This window comes from Podarcis vaucheri (genome assembly GCF_965113315.1).
Source record: "Podarcis vaucheri genome assembly, chromosome: 4".
In the NCBI taxonomy this organism is placed as follows: Eukaryota; Metazoa; Chordata; class Lepidosauria; order Squamata; family Lacertidae; genus Podarcis; species Podarcis vaucheri.
In genome coordinates this window covers 59,153,911-59,175,142 of record NC_138762.1, presented here as the reverse complement: position 1 = coordinate 59,175,142, position 21,232 = coordinate 59,153,911, and the positions used below count along the sequence as shown (strand labels likewise).

At 44.6% G+C, this 21,232-nt stretch overlaps 1 long non-coding RNA gene across 3 annotated transcripts; it reads right to left on the bottom strand.

Moving 5' to 3' along the window:
- Positions 1–266: 266 nt before the first annotated feature.
- Positions 267–16,864, bottom strand: LOC309531876. Of its 3 annotated transcripts, XR_014219503.1 has the most exons (4): positions 16,152–16,864; positions 7,774–7,952; positions 2,276–2,869; positions 267–1,179 (listed from the first exon to the last, which is right to left on the bottom strand). It is a non-coding gene; the product is annotated as an uncharacterized lncRNA (long non-coding RNA). The 3 variants fall into 3 exon arrangements; XR_014219504.1 differs by lacking the exon at positions 7,774–7,952; XR_014219505.1 differs by lacking the exon at positions 16,152–16,864 and having other exon boundaries at positions 7,774–8,739.
- Between the last annotated feature and the right edge of the window lie 4,368 nt (positions 16,865–21,232).

Genomic DNA, 21,232 nt, shown 5'->3' with positions numbered 1-21,232 from the left:
TGTTATTTTAAATATATTTAATTGCATGCTTCTTTGACACCCCCTCAAAAAGCAGCAGCAGCAGCACCAATAATAATAATAATAATAATAATAATAATAATAATAATAATTGCATAGCTCCTGTGGATCAGTCCTTACTTACCTAAAAATCAGCTTACTTGCCAGCTAAGTTTATGCCATCAGCTCAGGGACTAATTACATATTATGCAGAAATGCATATAGGACAATATTGAAGTTGTTTGCTTTGTTTGTTTGTGTTGCTGCTTATCACATTTGTGTACCACCTATGCCAGTGACGGGGCTCTATGCTAAAGCCTGTAGGCAATTTACAACATACAAATTAGGAGATACAATTAAAAATCCATAAATACAATTACATAAGAACATCAATAACCTACCCCTCCATTAAACAAAGCTATATGGGGGAAAATTCCTCGTCCAAAACAACAATAGCAATGAACATTAAATCTGTCATCAGGAAGAACATGTTAACTGTAAAACTCTAAAAATTGGGCTGATTTTATTAATATTAAATTATTAATTAATGAAATTAAAACTAATAAAACAGCTAAAATTGACTGAAAAGCCTGAAAAATATGTCTTTGACTGGTGCTGAAACAAAAAGCAGTTTTGGGATGTTGGGATTTGAAGGAGAAAAGTAACAGAGTGGAAGGAAAATGTGTTTTAAACTCTGCTGGAGGAAAAGCACCTGTCGTAGTTTGAAATGAGTAAGATGCAAGTGAATATAGAGTTTAGCAGCCCTTCTGTTAACAGTTAGCTCTCTTTGTGAGGACAAACTCCTTGATCTGAAGGTCCTTTTTACTCTCTGTATACAGCCATTTGGGGAAGGAAAAAACAACAACCATGCAAATCTATTTCTTCACCTTTGTCTTCATTTATTTTTATTCCTATCACGGTCCTACATTTCTGGACATTCACAAGTCTTTCTAAGCCAGTTTACAGGTTGTCATTGAAATACATTATTTAGAAATAAGCAATGAACAATACTGTTGTATAAAGTCATCACGGCATTTCCTCACAGGACAGTAAGTGGCAGATGGCTCCAAGGACAGGAGGGAGCAGTCTAGCTGGAACAGGAGCAGGACCTTGACATCTTCTTCACCAGTCTCCTTCCCTCTCCTGGGATCCTCCCCATGAGGTAGTAGGTGATAGGCTACCCTGGGGGCAGAAGAGAGAGGACAGTTCAACTAGGCCAGGCTCTGACATTTTTGGGTTTGGCCACAGTCCTGCCTATCCCATGTTTACTTCTGCTCTTCTTCCTAGGCATGGGTCTGACAAGTTTTTTGTTTGGCCTGTTGTTTCCCCAGGAAAACCCCACTGAATTGGAGGAAGTTCCAATCCACAGAAAACCCAATTCAGAGGTAAACTACCGGGTTTCCCGGGGAAAGTGGCAGAACAAATGAGAAACATCCTGGACCTGTGCCTAGGTGTGGACAAGCTCTTCTTCACCTGTCTCCCTCACTGTCTCTTCCCTTGTTCATAGCAACCATAGTCAAGTCCCAGGAACCTTAGGATAGGTAGCAAAGATGTGGTGCCAATGGGTGCTTTCGTCCTGAGGTTGTTAGTGGTTTGTCTATGTGTGCTTGGAATATTTCTATTGGGTCTGCAGCTAAGGGGGGAAGGGTTAAGCCTACCCTCCACACATGGTTCCGTCCTGATGGAATGTTTGCTCTGCACTTTTTAAAAAACATGATTTGTTCCCAAGTGGTGTCATTGGGCCTCCGTATGACAATAATTATTTATTGTCACTGATTTATTAATCACATTTGAAACCTTTCAAAGACCCATTTATCCAGCTGGAAAAGCCAATTTATTTATGCTGGGAATGGGCAGAGCTATGGGAAGCCAGCATAATTGATGGCATAATTTAATATGTATATTTTGTATTCACATTGGTGAGTTGTAAAGTTTTATCCTTCATGCCAAAATAATAAAAAAGCAGGCGGGATGGGGCACAGTCTGCTGTCTTCCTTTGGCCTAGGCAGTTTATTGCTGAGGAAAGCTGTTGCCAATTCTCCATCTGAGCTATCTTGATTTTCTGCCTGTCTGCCAGGTGCCCGACTTTACCCTGTCTGACTATGGCCTGTTTGCCCCAAGGTGCTTGCTTGCCCCTGTGCCTGAGTGCAGGATGCAAAGCATATCCTCCTCTCCCACTGAGTTTTCCTTTCTCTCACCAGCACTTGCGTGCTATATATTAAAGACTGTGAAGCCTGGGAAAGAATATGAGGTGGATATGGTAGGGAGAAAGAATTACCTTTCCGCTGAAAATTATATGATGCCAACAAATGGAAACAGCCGCCTTAAATGACAGGGGGACCATCTGGACCATACGTCATCTGCCGAATCAACAGCATCCCATAAACCATTCCAAGTGTCTCAGCAGGGTCCAAAACTTGGCATGTGATAGTTACAACTGACAGAAGGATTGAATGGGAAGAGCCAAGAGCTGTAAGACACATCCGGCTTGAAACGCATTGTGAAATTATCTGACGACATTATTACTGCAGCAAGGACCAATTTCACCCCCCCCCTTCATTCCAGTATCGTCAACCACAATTGGCACATTTCTATAGTTAGTATTAGATAAAAGAAACCTCTTGCATATTCTGTATTGCTTCAGCCTCCACACACAGAGAGATTCCTCACACTTTAAAAACGTTTCTTTGGAAGTGACAGTTGAATCCATTGCAGGTATTTTCTTCAGACTTCAATCCCCACTCAGTCATGATCCTCACAAGGTGACCTTGGACCAGTCATTGTCTATTAGCCCATCCTCACTCACAGGGTTGTTGTGAGAATGCACAGCATTCACTAACTTGAACTATTAGGAGGAGCAGTAGGTATATATCTGGAGAGCAGAAAACACTTGTTTTATTAGTGATCATTTATTTTAATTATTTCCAAAATGTATACCCCACCGTTTTACAGAATAACCAAGGTGGCTTAAAATTAATAAAAAAATACAGTGGTACCTCGGGTTACAGATGCTTCAGGTTACATACGCTTTAGGTTACAGACTCCGCTAACCCAGAAATAGTACCTCAGGTTAAGAACTTTGCTTCAGGATGAGAACAGAAATTGCGTGGCAGTGGCACGCCGGCGGCAGCGGGAGGCCCCATTAGCTAAAGTGGTACCTCAGGTTAAGAACAGTTTCAGGTTAAGAACAAACCTCCAGAACGAATTAAGTTCTTAAGCCGAGGTACCACTGTATTTAGGTACTGCTTTTTGACAAATCTAAATGATGCACAGACAACTTTTCTGCAATCTTTACAGCAACCCTACAAAGTAGGTTATGGAATCAAAGAAGGGTAGTGTTATTATTTCCATTCTGCAGACAGCTGCGGCTCAGAGAGAGTGTCTTGCCTATCTGAGCCACCTACAGAGGTGAGATCTGAACCCAGAACCTCCAAGCTCAACATCTTAGCAATGACACCCCGCCAGCAGTCAGCAGTGCTTGCTGCATCATTCAGACACCCCAAAATAAATAAACAGCAGCAGCAGCAGCAGCAGCAGCAAGTAATTTCCTTGCCCACCTCTATTTTCCTCCCTGAGAGATTATCTGGTAAGTTTCTTTTCATCTGTACCCTGTTAGTTTGCTCTGATATTATTGAAGATCATGTGAACTCTACTCCCAGAATAAACTGCATGTAGTCGAGTCATGGGTGAGTGACACTTCTGCTGTGTGGCCCAGGGGGAAGGCCCCATCTTGTTGTTTTGCTGTTCCCTCTACCATTCTAAGAAACTGAATCGGCCTTGCCTGTTTCCCCAGACCTCTTTCATGTCGCTTATACATTCTCTTTGCCCTAGAGCATCCTTGACCAGTTGCTGCCTTGGTTTTACACCACCTCCATTTATAATCAAAAGATGTTCCTTGCAGGAAGCCAGTGAAACTGAAACAAATCTCTCAGGGGATGCCCTGGTCACAGTCGTTTGGCTTTCCCCATTCTGATTGGTCACAGATAATTGCTCAAGGAGCTGCTTGTGTCTGCATCTCATCCTGTCACCCATTGCCTCTGATTAGCAACAGAGGAATTTCCTGGTGTGTGTGTGTGTGTGTTAAGTTAGTACCTCATTAAAGTGCTAAAAGAACATCCCAAAGACCCAAGACTAGCTCAGGGCATAAACCTCCTTTCCTAACTATTGGCCAATTTCTGCTTTGTTGTTTCTTTTGTCCTCCTTTCTTTTTTTTAAGCTATGCTGACATTGTGCAAAAGTACCCCTTGACCACAGAGACTTGGCAAATTTCTTCTGCTGATTTCTTTTGTCTGTGTGTGGTGGGGGAGAGGTGATGGCACTCTTTTTGCATTTGCACAATCCCCAGCTACATCACAAGCCCATTGCAAGATTCCTTCCTCCGCCTGCTCTTTTTTTTAGTATGACACATACACATTTCTAATGTCAAAATTAAAAAAAAAAACCTTCCAGTAGCACCTTAAAGACCAACTAAGTTAGTTCTTGGTATGAGCTTTCGTGTGCATGCACACTTCTTCAGATACACTGAAACAGAAGTTGCCAGATCCTTCTATATAGTGAGAAGGTGGGGAGGGGTGTTACTCAGAAGGGTGGTGGGAATGGGAGATAGGCAGATAGCTGAGAGAGCCTGTTGACGACTCTTAAGAGAACTAACTTAGTTGGTCTTTAAGGTGCTACTGGAAGGAATTTTTTTTATTTTGACTATGGCAGACCAACACGGCTACCTATCTACAACATTTCTAATGTGTGTGGATTCTACCACTGCTTTAACAATCCCTCTTCCCAAAGAACTCTAGGAACTGCAACTCTGTGAGGCAGAGGTGCCAACATGTGAGGGAGATGGGGTGGGGTTTGATGTCACGCATGTGATGTCACACACGCAATGTTGGGAGGAGCAAGGGGCAGCAGCGCAGCTTCAATGGCTGGCGGCTCCTCCTCTCTGGCACTCAGTCTCCTCTTTCTCCTCCTACCGCTGCCACCAGCCGGGGGCTGCTTCCCCCTTCTTTCCCCTCCATGGCAGGAAGAGGAGAAGAAGGAGCCGGCCACTGAAACTGCACTGTGCTTGGCTCCGTACTTGGCCCCCTCCACCCCTGTTTCTTTTTAACATTGGGGGGGAGCCCCCACAAATTGTTAGGGGGACCCAAAAGAGCTGGGCCCCTAGGAGTTGGTGCCCCTGCTATGAGGGGAATAGAGGTCTCCTAACAACTCTCAGCACCCTTCATAAGCTACAACTCCCAGGAGTCTTTGAGGGAAGCCCTGTGCTTTAAATGTATGGCCCCCAAATCTAAAAGATCTTCTCCATACAGAGCTGCTTGGGTGTTAATATCAACAGTAGGAGCCCTCTTGTAGTTCCACCACCTTCAGAAGCTTGGGGTGGTGGTCCAGCAGAGGGCATTCTTTGTGCCATCACACCTATTTATCCTGTCCTTTAGGCACATGAGACGTACATTTTTAGGACCCACAAAATTCTTGTGATCACAATGTTCCATTTTAAATTGTTGTGACCCGCCCCGGGACCTTGGGGTGAAGGGTGGATAATAAAGCAAATGAAAAGTAATTAAAAGTAATCATATCACATTAACTGTTGTGTCTTCATTACATCATCACAAAATGAAAGGCTGGCCTGGAGGGTAATAGGATGTGAACTGTGCTTCCAACATTTAGAACCAAGGAAGTGGACTGGTGACAAGCAGGTCCTACTTCACAACTTGTGGCAACGTAGCAGTTTTTTAGCGTTTGGGTCAGCATGCAAGCCTGTTGAATTCCACACTGATTTCTGTGAGCTCAGGCAGCCTGTATTCCTGGTTCACTATACACCGTTTTCAAATACCTTGTTTATGCTGAGAGTGATTGAATTCTATGAAGTAATAGAGAAAGAATCTGCCTATGTTTTGACCCTCTGCACATCAGTAGAGGGAAATTTATATTAGGCTGCAATTCATGTTGGGAATCGGAGCTAACGTGATGTTCATATATGGCAGGCTTCAGGCTGGGATCCAGGTAAGGGAGACTGCTAATTGTAGGCAGATGTGGGTACAGGCTGAACAAAAATTAGTGCAAGCAAGGTGAACAGCTGTGGTCTCTACAGCTTCAGCTCAAATGGAGCGTATGAGGAACAATGCACTGTGAAATGTTCGTGGAAGGCTGAAGTCACTTCTGGCCACAATCCAGAGATATAAACATGCAGTAGTGGGCCGCAATTAGGGATGTGAGAGAAATTCCATTCAGATCACATTTAAAAGCAAACCTACCTAGTTCACACAATGCATGATCTGTAACACAACCATCCTTTGAAATCACCCTTCTCCGAATTTTGCAATGTGGTTCTCTAGCCATGTAATGTGTCCAAAAATGCATATGCTGGGGCAAAGTCTGAATAAAAATGCATGTATTAGTGAAAAATAAAAATAAAAGTGCATATAATAGTGAAAATAGCAAACGAAATTGGCAATTTCCTCAGGTAGTGCAATGGGTCAGTGTGTCTGGCTGTTAAGCAAAAGGTTGGTGAGCCCACCCAGGGACGACTGTGGGCAGAATTCCTGCCTTGCAGGGGGTTGGGCCAGATGACCTTTGGGGTCCCTTCCATCTCTACAATTCTATGAAAATATATGGGGAAATTGCTTTGCAAAAAAATGTATATATTAGGCAAAATTGTATACCAAATTGTGTATATCAGGAGACATTTGCACTAAAATGCTGATGAGGACTTGAACAAAATTCACAAATTGCTATGGAAATGTGGAGAACTGAATTTAAGCCTGGAAAATTTGTGAACCAGAGAGAAAGCAACAGTGACAGATTTGAGCATTACTAACTGCAGTGCATGCAGATCTTTCTGAACCTACCCATTGGTCGATACCCTGAGCTCTGTCACCCGTGGTTGCTGACTGTTTCACAAAGCAGATGCAGGGGAGCTGCTCAGAGGTAGTTGTGAACATCTTCCACCTCCTCCTTGCCCACCTGACAGAATGGCACAGGCGCCTTCCACACTAAGGAGAGGCCAAGGAGGCCTCTTCTGACAGGGCAGCAAAAGCAGCACCAGGGTCAGGTTTAGCTTCTCAGATTGCAACTTTTTGTGACTAAGTACCTTGGCCCTTAATCCATCATAATGTAATGGGGAGAGTGTCAGATTAGTTAGGATTGTGGGAACCCGGGTTCAGATGCCCACTCAGCCATTGGGTGACCTTGGGCCAATAGCTCTCTCTCAGCCTGAGCTCCCTCCCAGGGAGGTTGAGAGGAACAAATGGAGGGCGAAACCAGGCATGTTGCCTTGAGCTCCTCGGCGGAAGCCAGAATATGAACGCAGCACATTAAAAACAACAACAACAGACTTCAGAAAAGAAAATAACAGGACATGGGAGAGGGAAGGCAGGCAAATGGAAATATTGGAAAGCCTAGCTTAATTTGTGTTGACTTTCACCTGTTTTCAGTGCCAGGGCTCAACTACGGAAAATGAAGTAGAAATTGATGGTGTTGCCTCTGAGCAGGTGCAGAGTGCCCTTTATTTCACAATGGAGGGCAGAACTACATGTTATGATGCATTGGATTCTCAGTCCTGTGTCGATTTGTGGGGGTGAATTGGCAAGTGAGAGATATTGCTTAACCCTTCTCCTGCCCGCCAGTTCTTTCCTTCAGCATATCATTTTGACTGTTTTCCCCATGGCTCCCTCTCACAACCAGCTTCAAGCCTGGAAATAAACTGACGGGAAAATGCCCTAAAAGGAGAAGCTGTGGGGGATAAATGGTGAGTGGGGGGTGTTATATACTCTCCCCCAGTACCTTTACTTGGCAAACAAATGTTTGGGAAGCGCAGACTTCCTCCTGGCAAGGTTTCATTCCATTCTGAGCAACGGCAAGAAAAACTTCACGCACACACACACATCAAGGAGCAGGCGGGAAAGCTTCCAGATCAGAGGGTGTTGTTTCCAGACAGACTTCAGCTCTGGCATCTTTTTTTCCTAGAAATCAGGAACCCATGCGACCAAAGTAAATAGAAGGCTGTAATTGTGCTGCTTGACATTTTCAGGCCTGGCAATTGACATTGCTGAAGCAGTCTGACACAAATTCCACAGCCGAGAAAGACGTGTGAGGAAATGCATCACACATAGAAGCGGCTGTGGGCTCCTGATGCAATCGGACCCTCCCCTTGTCAACTGCTGTGGGCATGACGCTTGCCTGCTTCTGGTTGAAAGAGGTTCAAGCTCTCCCCGGCGCTCCTCCCATCTGAGCCGGCCTGCGTAAACCCAGCACAGCAGCAGGGGCGGGGAAGACATCGCTTTGGTTTGTCCATCAGAATTTGCTAGACGAGGGATATGATCGATGGCAGCTCTTTCGGGACAAGCCTTATGGAGCCCTGTTCCACCCTGAGTCGGGGCATGTGGCACGTAGACACAAGCACCCTTGTGCGCACGCACATGTACACACACTGCTACAAAGCTATCCTTGTATAAACTTTATCAGGAAGTCATCTGGACAGAGTTTTCCAGACTGCTGTGTTTAACTCTTCCCTGATGCTGGCCTGAATTTATACGGTCTGATTATTCCCACGGATTAGACAGTCTGTTTCCAGTTGTTCCAGTTGTCTATGAATCGCTTCCATACTCTGGGTGATCTATAGTCCAGTAAGGAACTCCGGCTTTTCTACATGGACTTGGGCAATAATTTGGAATGCACACCTTTGGACGAGGTGTCAGATTATAGCACAGATTCGGCCGAGTTGCACAGAATTAATGTTTGTTGATTGCATTTGCACTCCATCTTTCCTCTAAGGAACATTTGAACCAGGGCAGTGCACCAACTCCAGCCGGATCCTGAACTGAATAGGGCCAATTTAGGTCAATCTGGGATTTGGCCAGAGCTGGTCGAAGCAGCCCTAGACAAGTCAGATCGGGTCCACGTGGAGTAATCTGAGGATTCCAAAAAGTAGGTGGGTGGGAAGCAAAGAGAGTTGGAAAGTAGCAGACGGAGGCAGGGAGAAGAAGTAATTGAGATCACATGGAATCTGCCCCCATTCTTTGTGGACTAAATGAAAACGAAACACGAAACAATGATTTACAGAGCAGGAGAAGGAGCAAGTGGTGAGGCTGGGTGTGCCTCACCAGAGGATAACAGATTGAAGGAGCATAAGGGCATCTGTTAAGGGCACACATTTTATTTTATTTATTTATTGCATTTATATTCCACCTTTTCAAACTCGAGGTGGTGTATGCGGTTCTCCTCCTCCACAACAACCCTTTGAGGTAGGTTAGTTTGAGAGACAGTGACTGACCCAAAATCACACCGTGAGCTTCATGGCGATTTGAACCCTGGTCTCCCATGTACTAGTCCAACACTCTTAACTGTTACAGGAGAGATACTATGACCATAAAGGTAGTTTTCTCAGGGTGAGGCTCATTTATTATACTGCGGGTGTGCTGACTCATGCAATTTAACTAAATGCAAGAAACTCAACATGTAACATGTGTATTACTTGGTGGAAAGCCCTTTACTTTTTATTTTATTTTAAAAACTCTATTTTTAAAACCCTAATTAAAAACTAAAAGGCCTCAAATTGCTTCAGGGCCCAGATCCAAGTCAGACTGGGACCTTTCTGAAGCACTGGATCAGGCCTCAAATCTGATGAGGGCAGGGCATGTGCACAGGCCCAGTTTTAACCTTACAACCCTCAAATGCTTAAAAATAAAAGCAAGTGCATGAGGAGCGCCAGTAGCACATCTCCTGCATAATGTGCAGTTTGGTCCTCCAACCTCACTAGAATCGCTTTGGCTTCTGGCATTACAGTTTTCACATGTGGGAATGCTGGAGCACAGGAACTCACGAGATGTTCCTGAGTTTAGTACCTGAGTACCTGAGTTTCTGTGTTTAGTAATAGTAAGTGGTGTCCATTACAGCTAGATTACATTTGTTGATCTTTAACATCTGAATCCTTAGAAGGCAAATAAACAGGGAAGGAAGTTCTTAAGAGTCTTTCGTTGTTTATCTTTGTCACTTCCGAAAATAACCACATCTTGAGCAAAGACGTGCCTCGCTGGTCATTTCACTCATTGATCAGAAAAGCAACAGACACAAATGGGCCCATGAAAAATTTGATTATGTCTTGCTACTCCAAATGATTCCATCAAAAAACGACATGAAATAATATATTTCTATAAGAGATAATGATGACACCACGATCTTACATGTTCTTTAAAGCTGTGATATCACCACAGGCAGCAGAGAACCTGACATCTTGCACTGCACCTCACAAGGAATCTGAGGCACTCAGCTAGGGATGGAGTGGGTTGTGGAATTCAGAGTTTATCCTTTGCAAACAGGTGCAGAAAGGGTGTGTCGCAGTGGGGGCTGACATCCAGCTACAGTTACAGGCCAAACACTGACATATTACACCAGTTTAAATTTGGAGGGATTCTTTCCTGCCAATTGGGTCCTTCTGGATTTACAGCACTAATTACAGCAAAGGTCCAGTAATAGAATGTTCACCTGGTTACAGTAGAAAATCTAGGTTCAATTTTTTTACTGAGTTTTGGACTTACCCAGTAGAAAGCTGCAATTTACAAAGTCAGGTCATTGATTCAGCTAGTTCAATATTGTCCACACTGACTGGCAGCAGTTCTCCATGGTGTAGTGGTCAGAATGCCAGACTAGGACCTGGGAGACCTGGGTTCAAATCCTCACTCAGCCACAAAACTCACTTGCTGACCTTGGGTCAGACTCTACATTTCAGCCTGGCCTACCACAAAATGAAAGAGGGTTGTTTGGATAAAAAGGATAAAAGTCAAATACTGTAAACTCTGAAGAAATAAGCTTGTGCCCATAGACTCCCATAATTCATAGACACATGCATATGTACCAGGCATACAAGCCATGGATGCAAAACACTGACTTCATATTCATAGTGCCCAGGTAATCAGCTGTCCCTTTCTGAGTTGGAAAAATCTCATCTCTAGGGTCTCTTTTGCTCACCTTACCTGCAGATAATTTGGTCAAACTTTTCTATAGGCAGCTCAACATTTGCGTATCTTTTCTGAGAAAGGATGCCAGAATTTTACATAGCATTCAAAGTATGGGCTGCACATACCATTTGTTTATGCAGGATCAACATCTTCTTTAACATATTATTTTTACTAGAAATCTTAGTCCCTCTTCCAGATCATCAGTCTTGTCTCTTTTCCTCCCTTCCTGCTTGTAGGCTCTGGGTGTGGTTTCACTGAGCTCTCCCTTTCCCCAGGAGATATTCATTCAGTTCCAGTCTTTCCTGGGCTCAACCTGTTGCTTATCTACCCCCTTTCTTCAGCCATCCCAGCTCTGGACTTGCTGCCTCTAACTCGCCTGCCTCTCTTTGGAACATCCTTCCCATTTTGCTTCCCCATCCTCATTGTGCTGTGAGCCCCTGGGGCTCCTCCAAACCATAGATCCTCTCACTTTCCTTACTTAGGCACATGTAAAGGGCACCAGCATTGGAGAAACACAACCACTGCAAGCAGGGTGCTTGTGCTCTCCAGCCCTCTCAGTCCTCTTGCAGATTCAAATGGCTTCAATCCAACAGCTCAACTGGTTAAAACATTAATATAACCAATGATAAAAGCTAGGGCTTATTAAAACAAAGCCATCAGAGAAGCAGATCTTTTATGGAAAGTAGCATGAGAAGAACATCTGTTCTTGTTCCTGGGTAGACACAGTGAAGACATCAGAAGCAGGTTCTATCATCATCATCTAATTTATATCCCATCTTTTTCAATGACAGCAACTCAGCAGGCAGTTCCCAAAAGCCTACTGAAACAAGAAAGTCTTCATTGCTGGCATGATGGCTCATGGTAGGGGTGGGGGAGGGAAACAGAGTCTCTGAGGAAGGAGTTGGGAATCTTTTTCATTCCCAGCTGGGCAGCCTGACAGGGGCCACATACAAGTGGTGGGTAGAGTTTGAAGCAAAAGTGGGCTGGGCAACTAAGAAAAAATTTACCTTTGTACATTAGCCTGGTTTCTACATGCAATCACCTGCCCCTCTCTTTTCTCCAGCCAGCATGATCACAGATTAAGAACACATTCCAGCCAGGCAAAAAACACTCACGTACTCTCCAACAGTGCTTTTTTCCCCTGGGGGGACGCATACCCCTAAACATTTTGTGAATCTAAGTTTGGCCTCATTGAGGGGCATTATTTCAATATGAGTAGGAAAATGAGAGTACCCCTAAACTTTTTTTTAATAGAAAAAAGCACTGCTCTCCAACATTCCTCAGCTGAAAATCGGGACGCTTGTTGCGCCATCTCACAAGTCACCTGGCTTGTGTGGGAGAGCAGTACCAAAAGATGCATGCTGCTGTGACAGTCAGCTGCCCGTCTCCCCTGCCAAAGCTCATACCTGGCAGCTGCTCACTCCCTTCCTCTGCCCACATTGCACCTCAGGCCGCTATCACGGCGGAGGTGGTGGCTTGGGCAGCAGCAGAGAGGGGTTGGCAAGAGCGTTGCGCATGTCCACCACCTCTGCTCCAGCGGGGAACTGCCTCCCCTGCACACTAGGGTTCCGCTTTATGAGGGTTCTGCTTCAAGTGCAAGCACTGGCTCATTGTCCTCCCCAAGCTTGGAAGCGGCAGTGCTGGAGGGGGGAAATGGGATATTCTGGGAGCAAACCATAAGCCAGGGTGGCTTCTGTAATTCCAGAAATGTCCTGGGAAAACAGGGACACTTGAAGGGTGTGCACACAAGGATGATGTGAAGCAGGAGCAGTACGGGTCATGGCCTTGGGAGGGTGTGGCCAGGACCAGATAGGGAGACCCAGAGGGCTGCATTTGGCCCCTGAGCCTAAGGTTCCCCACCTCTGCTCTGTCCCAAAACATGGAGGCCTTTAAAGGTAAACACCAATACCGTGAGTCATGTTTTGACTAGCCCCCCCGTTTTGTTTAATTTAATAGCTAAATATGCTCCCTCTGTGACATTCATGACTTGAAGATGCTTGTTCAGAGGCTTTTGAATGATGGCAGCAATTGACTAGCCATACCTGTTTGGGTGGGGGCTGTAATAAACAGTTTTGCAACTGGAATGTAACCAGCAACGAACATGCAAAGTTTTGTGGTTTGGTTGTGGGTGTGGGAGGAGAGAGGGATATGTTGTTTGCTTTGGGGTTAATTGGTGCTACTTTCACTTCATTGCATTTGCTTCCCTGGCTCCCCAGGCTCAGCTTGTATATTTGCAAATAAGAAAAAAACACCAACAACACATGCAGTAAATGGCTCGCACTCGGCCCTTCAAAGGAAACAGATATGAGAACATAAGAAGAGCCAGCTGGGACAAGCCAATGCCCCATCTAGTTCAGCATCCTGCCCTCACAGTGGCCAACCAGAAGCTTGTGGGACATCCACAAACAGGACCTGAACACAAGAGCACTCTCCTCTCTTGCAGTTTCCAGCAACTGGTTTTTAGAAGTATATCAAGGAGGCAGAGCGTGGCTTCTATCATGGCTAGTAGCCGCTGATATACTTGCTGAACTCTACATCCCATTGTACCTGGGAATAATTGGAGTTGGAGTTTCATGAGGACCGCAAGTAAGAATGAGGTAGAAACTGGATGCCCTACGCATTTAAAGGTGAACCTACCTAATTCACACCACCCGAAACAATACGTAAGCCGAAACACATCCGCACCTCAACATTCACACGTCTCTGAATTTTGCAATGCAAAATAACATTTAAAAATGTGTCCTGTTAGGGACAATTGTGTTGCAAAACTGTCTTAGGCAAAATGACATACTAAAAGGGGTATAGCAGGAGAAACTCACACACTGAAAATCTGATCAGTTTAAAAAACAGAATCACAAAGTGATGTGGAAATGTGGAAAACTGAATTTAAGATTGGAAAAATGAGAAGCTGAAACTGCTGTGGCGACTGTAGAGTGAGATACAATATGAATCAAGAGGAAGATCTTAGAGCTTTGATTTTCCACTAACATCCGTGTGGTACAATATCATCAACTCCCCCACACCATGCAGGAAAAGCCTCAAACAGTCCCAAGGAAAGGAAAATTGAATTAAAAGGGAGGCCTTGTAAAAGTCCAACAGTTCAGCTAGCCGTGTGTGTATTCACACACTGCACACCAAATAATGTTGTGCGCTGACTTAAAAACACATCTTTGGTGGTGTATATCTTTCAGAGATTCGGTGTACAATATTTAGGAGGATAAAGGGTGTACTGAGCGAAAGTTCTGACCTTTCAGCAACCTGTTTGGGACCAACAAAGATTCAATTTAGCCATGTATGGTATAAACACCAAGGGGAACGCAAGCAGCAAAATTAGAAAGGAATCTAATCAATAGCCCCAAAGATAAATGCCACTTTAGGCAGCCTTAATCTAAACTGTTGACAGAAGCCTATTCACAGCCAAACGATGAATTCTAAGTGCAGCCCCCCTTCTGGGTGGGATAAGGTGGCACAGCCAAGCCAAAATAATCAGTGTTTTATCTGTCTCCCTCACATTTAACTTCCACTCTCCTAGTCCTCTGGGAGGGCTCACGCTGGAAGCATTAAGAGCAGACTACGCCAAGTACTCCACTAACACATTTTGGAATCAAAGGTTTTACTGGAATCTATTGATTCCAGCAGACTTGTATAAGCCTGTGATATTTTTAGTGAGAAGTCATGCACTTTGCAAATCACTAAAAAAAGAAAAAAAGTTCGGCTATGTGCAAATTGTCACAAGTAGCAAACAAGCTACAGCAGCAGTTCTGGTCACTCTTCGTTGGAAGTAAGATCCACTGAACTTGGTGAGACTTTCTTCTGGGTAGATTTGCACAGGTTTACACTTGAAAATTACTTCCATAGTTCTTATTAAGCTATTCACAGCAGGGAATTTTCAGGAATTGGAGGCAGCGCTTGCCAAATGAGACTACTGGGGAATGATTACGCTTTGCAGTGTTGCCTTGGAAGGGAAGAAAACAGGCAACAAGATGCGAAGGTTCTTGTTCAACTTTATTGTTTACTTCCTGTTTTGGAACGGAGGGCACCCATGGACAGTGGCTGATGCTCGGAGCAGAGCCAGGTGAAATAAATCCTCCATTACAAAACCACAGAAACACTGACTACAAAGCTGGATATTCTGAATATTCTGTGGATGCGACTTGTTCATGACCATATATGAGAAACCAATTGGGGGGGGTGGATTGTGAAGACATTTGATTCAGTTCATATTTAAAGGTGAATTTACAAAACATACGCAAATTGAAATGCAACCCTCTTTCACAATTCACACTTCTCTGAATTTGGAATGCAGTTTTCCACCCTAGTATCATAGAGCTGTAGCGTTCATATGTACAAAAATGCATGGACTAAAGTAAAGTGTGCATATAAATGCACGTGTTTGTGAAAATAGCATAAAAATGAATTATATTAGGGGAAATTGCTTTGCAAAAATGTGTATATTGGGCAAAATTACATGCAAAAATGTGTATATTAAGAGAAATTAACACTTTAATGCTGATAAATTTTTCAAAGGCCTTAAAAAATATATCAAGCAATCACAAACTGAACTGTGCTGAAGATTGGGAAAAGGAGAGGAAATGAAACTGACATATTCACAAGGTGCATAAGTGAGAGAACTCCACTCCTGGCTTGAGCATGTTGATCTCAGGGCTGCTTCAAAATTTCCCACTTGAAATGTTTCTTTTCCACGTGGTAGGCAGGCTAACAGGGTATGGTTTGCAAGCAGCTATCTTGTCCATTGTTGTGCCAAGTGAGTGGGAAGTTTTCATATCAGCTGCTTTGATGCTGTGGTGCTGCCTTGGTGTCACAAGTGGACTGCTGATTTTGGCATGTGCTACCATATTGGGACACGGGTGGCGCTGTGGGTTAAACCACAGAGCCTTGGACTTTCTGATCAGAAGGTCGGCGGTTCGAATCCCCGCGACAGGGTGAGCTCCCGTTGCTCGGTCCCTGCTCCTGCCAACCTAGCAGTTCGAAAGCATGTCAAAGTGCAAGTAGATAAATAGGTGCCGCTCCAGCAGGAAGGCAAACAGCGTTTCCGTGCGCTGCTCTGGTTCGCTACAAGTGGCTTAGTCATCCTAGCCACATGACCTGGAAGCTCCCTCGGCCAATAAAGTGAGATGAGCTCCACAACCCCAGAGTTGGCCACGACTGGACCTAATGGTCAGGGGTCCCTTTACCTTTACCTACCCTATTTGGTGTAGCCATGACCACATGGAAGACATTGCGATGATCTTTGCAGGTCTGCGCTCACATCTGAAATAGTGGCTGGCAGGTGGGAGGAGAGATCTCTTCCATATGGCTATCCAGACACTACTGCTGTAAAGTGAAAAGTGTGGAACAGGGAATGGACTCACTTTTGCGCCAGAATGTCAAAAAGAGCAAAAGGAGAGCACCATTCTAACCCTCAGTCTTCCAGAGAAAAGGACAAGCCTATATGTGTAGTGGCAGCAACCACTCAGACTTGCCCTGGGTGGGAAAGGAGCTGTGATATATACTCTTTCCACACCCATGGCCAGCTCACCAAATCACTCCACATGTCCTCGAGGCCTTCCTTCCTTATTAGATGAGGCTGCCACATGTTTACAGGTGAGGCTTTGCTATATTCAAGCTACCTGAGAGGTTCACATTACGATTTAAATGTCAACAAAAGGGAGCGGAGCAAAAATAGTTAATCCTTCATGCCTGAGCGCATGACCGCACCAGAGGAATGGGAACATCTGTCCCCTTGCTTTGAGAAACGAAGGTGCTTCAGATTCCGCAGTGAGGTCACTATGGCACAACTGCTCTATTTGTTTATGACAGTGTTCTGTCCCACACCCACATGGGACAGAAGCTCAATACGGCATTTGATGCATTTGATCAAAGGGGAAGTTGCTCAAACTCACTACCGGTTGCACAAGCTCCTCTTTGTTGTAAGTTCTGGGAATAGTCTTGGCATGGCTCTGACGGGTGGGATTGAGGAGCTATACACTTCAAGTTCTCCATTTTTGTCAGCTAGGGAGGCAAAAGAGCAGTTCCCTGGAAGGAAAGAGCTGGCTATTCAGTAACCCCCCAAGGCCAGATAAAAGGGCTGTGTGTGGACAGCTAAGGAAGGAAGGAGACCATCGCTGAAAGAAAAGAGAAGTAGCTTTGTAAACAATCATAGGTCGAGTGGAGTGAGATTAATGGCTTCTTGAAAAGGTTGCTTGTTATAAGGTCTGTGTGTGTGTGTGGGGGGTGTCTGATAGCAAAGTTGGTATTTAGGGAGAGGTAGCAGGGAGTGGGAAGAGGGCTGGCCTGAGAAAAGGAAGAACAACAGAACTGGCACAGCAGCCACATTCTCGTGTGAGTGCAGCATGTGGTCACTTTATTATTAAATCAATCCAGTGCTAATTATCTGTTTGGCATTTATCAAGGAGATGAAACATGCAGAGCTGCTGTGCCAGGAATTGTGCCTTCCCACTATCTAGGACACTGGCAGGCGAGGGAATCACACAGAAGTGTTTTCCTCCTTCCCTCTGAAGTTATCTGACACACCCTTTGTCAGACGTCAGCAAGCTCAGGAGTCAGCAAGAGGGCAGAGAAAGATCACCCAATGTGTGGCACGTAGGATGATTACCAGGAACGAGTGGCAGAGCCCAGCCCAGTGTTTATGGCTCCTCAAAAAGCTGCAAACATTGTTAACAAGAATCGTTTTGCAGGGAAGAAAGCTTGGCATTTCTGTACAACAATAGTTTTTGAAAGGGAGTCTCCCTTGGGAAGCACTAAGCCAGCTTCCCAAGGCCCCCTCCCATTGTGGTGTGCCGAGTGGCATAGTCCCTTTTGACTCAATCTCATCTCTTATCAGTGTAGCAAAAGCATTTCTGAAGAGCTCATCCCTCTTTTGACTGACTGATAGGGCAGCCATGTATATCCATACCCTTAGAGATCCAAGATCTACAACTCCAATCAACCCTGATCATTGGCCATGCTGAATCCAACAACATCCAGAGGGGTCTCATATTCTCCATCCCTGAGTTAGTGGTGCTAGGCCTCAGCTGTATTTTATATCAAAATAAAATACAATTCATTTGTGAGAGGTTCTGTCTGTTCTTACCAAAAGCCCAAGAACACTTCTGGCTGTATTATAGCAGAGCCAAGATGGGCAGTTAACTGGGAAGAGAGCCCGTCCCTCTGCTTCTTAACAAAGCTGTAGCTCCAGTGACCAGCTAGGAGCCAGTCAATGAACAGTGGCATAGTGTGGGTTACCAGTGCCCGGGGCCACACAGAGGAGGTAGATGCGAGGGAGGGAAATGGGTGGAATATGCATGCACATTCAACTGCCTAAAGGTGTCTGCATCACCCAGGAGATTGCAGCTGCAGAGATAAGAAGAGTCATTCTGTTGTCTGGAGAGGTTACTTCTTGTTTCGCATGGAGAAGCCAATGGAGCCCAGCAAACAGAAGCACGCTGTTGTGTTGAGGCAGCTCTGGGAGTTCAAAATTTTGTGCCCAAGGCAGCCACCCCTGTGGCCCTCCCCATGCTACGCTACTGGTCATAAGGGCTTTAGCATAGCTCCTTAGTTAAAAAAAGGTATGTGGGTAGAGAGGCGGAAGGAATGCTCTTTCTCCCACCTCACCCCTCAGCTTCCCTCTGTCCAGGGGCAAAGAGAAGAAGCCACCAAGATGGTGAGTCCAGTGGAATTCTTGCTCTCTGCCCCCTGACTTAATGGGCCAGTTGTAGTGTTCTTATCAGTAGCCTGAAGCATTACCTGAAATCTCTCTCACAGTGACGCCTCTATGCCAACATTTGGAACTCCGCTTCTATGCAGGGTGAATCATTGTTTTGATTTTCATCTGAGATGAGAATGTGATGTACTAACATGATTTCCTGTCCCAAATGTTTTGAATCCTGTCTGAATTGTCAGCTGGGATTCCACCAACTTGGGGGAGCAGGCAAAAACAAATACACAAATAGGCCACAATAAACATGGCCTGAGCAAAGTCTAGTGTTATTTTGAGTAATGGATGTCAGTAATCTGGAACCCTGGGACCGTGCCCTGTTTTTATTTTGAAATCCTGGCTAAAGCCACAACTCCCCTCACCCACCCATTCAGGAGCCTTACCTGCTAACATGCTCAATGAATGGTAGTGCTTTGACTGAGGAAGGAAGCCGATATGATTTCTATTTTGAAATATATTAGAATGACAGGACAGATTGCATAGAAGGGAAGAAATGGATAGAGAAAGGAGGAGGTCCGTGGCAAGTGATTCATTTATGAAGTTATACTTAGCAATTCCTTATGCATTTCTAAACTTGACACTACAGTCTGTGGCAAAAAGAATTCTAATTCTATATTGCTCAACCTAATCCTTCTGTGACATCAGAGGAGCTAAGCCAATTACAGTTGTGGCCTGTCTGCATACCCTACATCACAGAACCAGATTCTGTTAGGCAATACATTGAAGACTGTGGGTGTTAAATAAGTGTAATAAGAGTCTCTTGCAAATGTTTTGAGTTTCCAAACAATTATCTGATGCTCTCAGTTCAGTGTCCACTACAGTTGTCATAGTGGCTTTGATCCATCCGTAGACTGCGATGGTGGTGAGACATCATTGTACCACCTCTCTGGCTTGTGAAGCGCTGCAAGGGTCTTTCTTATCTTCCATGCTTTTTAACATCTACATAGAAGAACCAGGTGTGGTCATGTAGAAGCTTAGCCTGAGGTGTCACTAGTACGTAAAACCACACACAGCACTCTCATTCTAGGCTGCTTCCATTGCATCCTCAGTGTGCCACCCAGCAGAGTTTTTCTGGGTAATGAGGGGTCTGTTACAGTCTGGCCAGAAGAAGGTGGCAGAAGCAACGGCAGCTTGCTGTGACTTGTTTGCAAAGCATTTTGAGAATGCAGCAGATGGATCTCAGAATTTGTCAAGAGCACAGGCTAGTCCCGTTGTGTTGGATGAATTTCAGTTAGTAAGGCTTGAGGATGTGGACAAGGTGCTTGGATTGGTTAGTTAATGCTAAATACATTACTTTTGGTAAATGAGCCACCATAGACCATAGAGGGCTGTGGAAATTTGTGTCCTGGGACAAACGCCGGCTCCCTTGGCTAGTAAAGCAAGATGAGCACCACAACCCGAGAGTCATCCGTGACTGGACCTAACGGTCAGGGGTACCTTTACCTTTACCCATGTACTATCTGAAACCAAAGGGGCACATTGGTTGCCAGATGTGAAATATGTTGGCATTATTTTCAGCTCTCCTACCCCACTACTATGTGTGTCTGGATTTACTATATCTCAGATGTCTTCCAGACCATCGGCTGCAAATGGCAATTGGAGCACCTCACACTAATCAACTCCATTGTTTCCCTTGCTGCTTTTGGGTTCAGTATAAACTATGGCTATGTGTTTGTTTGTTTGTTTGTTTGTTTATTAAATCTATAGACCACCCTATGTTGTTGTTGTTTTTTAAAGGAACTCAGGGCAATCTACATAAAAGTTTAAAATTACAAACGCATTACAAAACACAATCAACAATGCAATAGGATTAAGAGGAGTAAAACTACTCAGTCAGCTAAAATGACCATGATAAGTTTTTTGTCTGGGCAAAAAAACCAAGTTGCTAGTGCCAGGCATACCTTCCTTGGGGGGGGGGTATTCTGAAGTCAAGGACAGAAGGCTCTCTCTTTTGTTACATCCATGATGCACCTCCTCTAAAGATGGAACACCCCAATGAGCCCTGAACACCACCTTTAGAGCCCTCTTCTTTGGTTGGCAGGTAACAGAAAAGACAATTTCTTCCTGATTTTATGGAATTCCCACTTTGGGGAGATCTAACAGGCTCCCCCTTTTCATATGTTCACAATGGTTTTGAAAACATTTTCCTTTATAAGCTGACTGGCCTGATGGGAGTTGTAATCCAAAACATCTGGAGTGGTACCTCGGGTTAAGTACTTAATTTGTTCCGGAGGTCCGTTCTTAACCTGAAACTGTTCTTAACCTGAAGCACCACTTTAGCTAATGGGGCCTCCTGCTGCCGCCACACAGCCAGAGCACGATTTCTGTTCTCATCCTGAAGCAAAGTTCTTAACCTGAAGCACTATTTCTGGGTTAGCAGAGTCTGTAACCTGAAGCGTATGTAACCTGAAGCGTATGTAACCCGACGTACCACAGTACTCTTGTGTTATTAACGGAGTTTTCATTGGTAGCTTGAAATCATCATTGATTTTTTTTTATTGTTTGGAATATTTATACCCCTACCAACTGGGAGACTTTCTCAAGGTGACTTACTAGGGAGGGAGAAAAG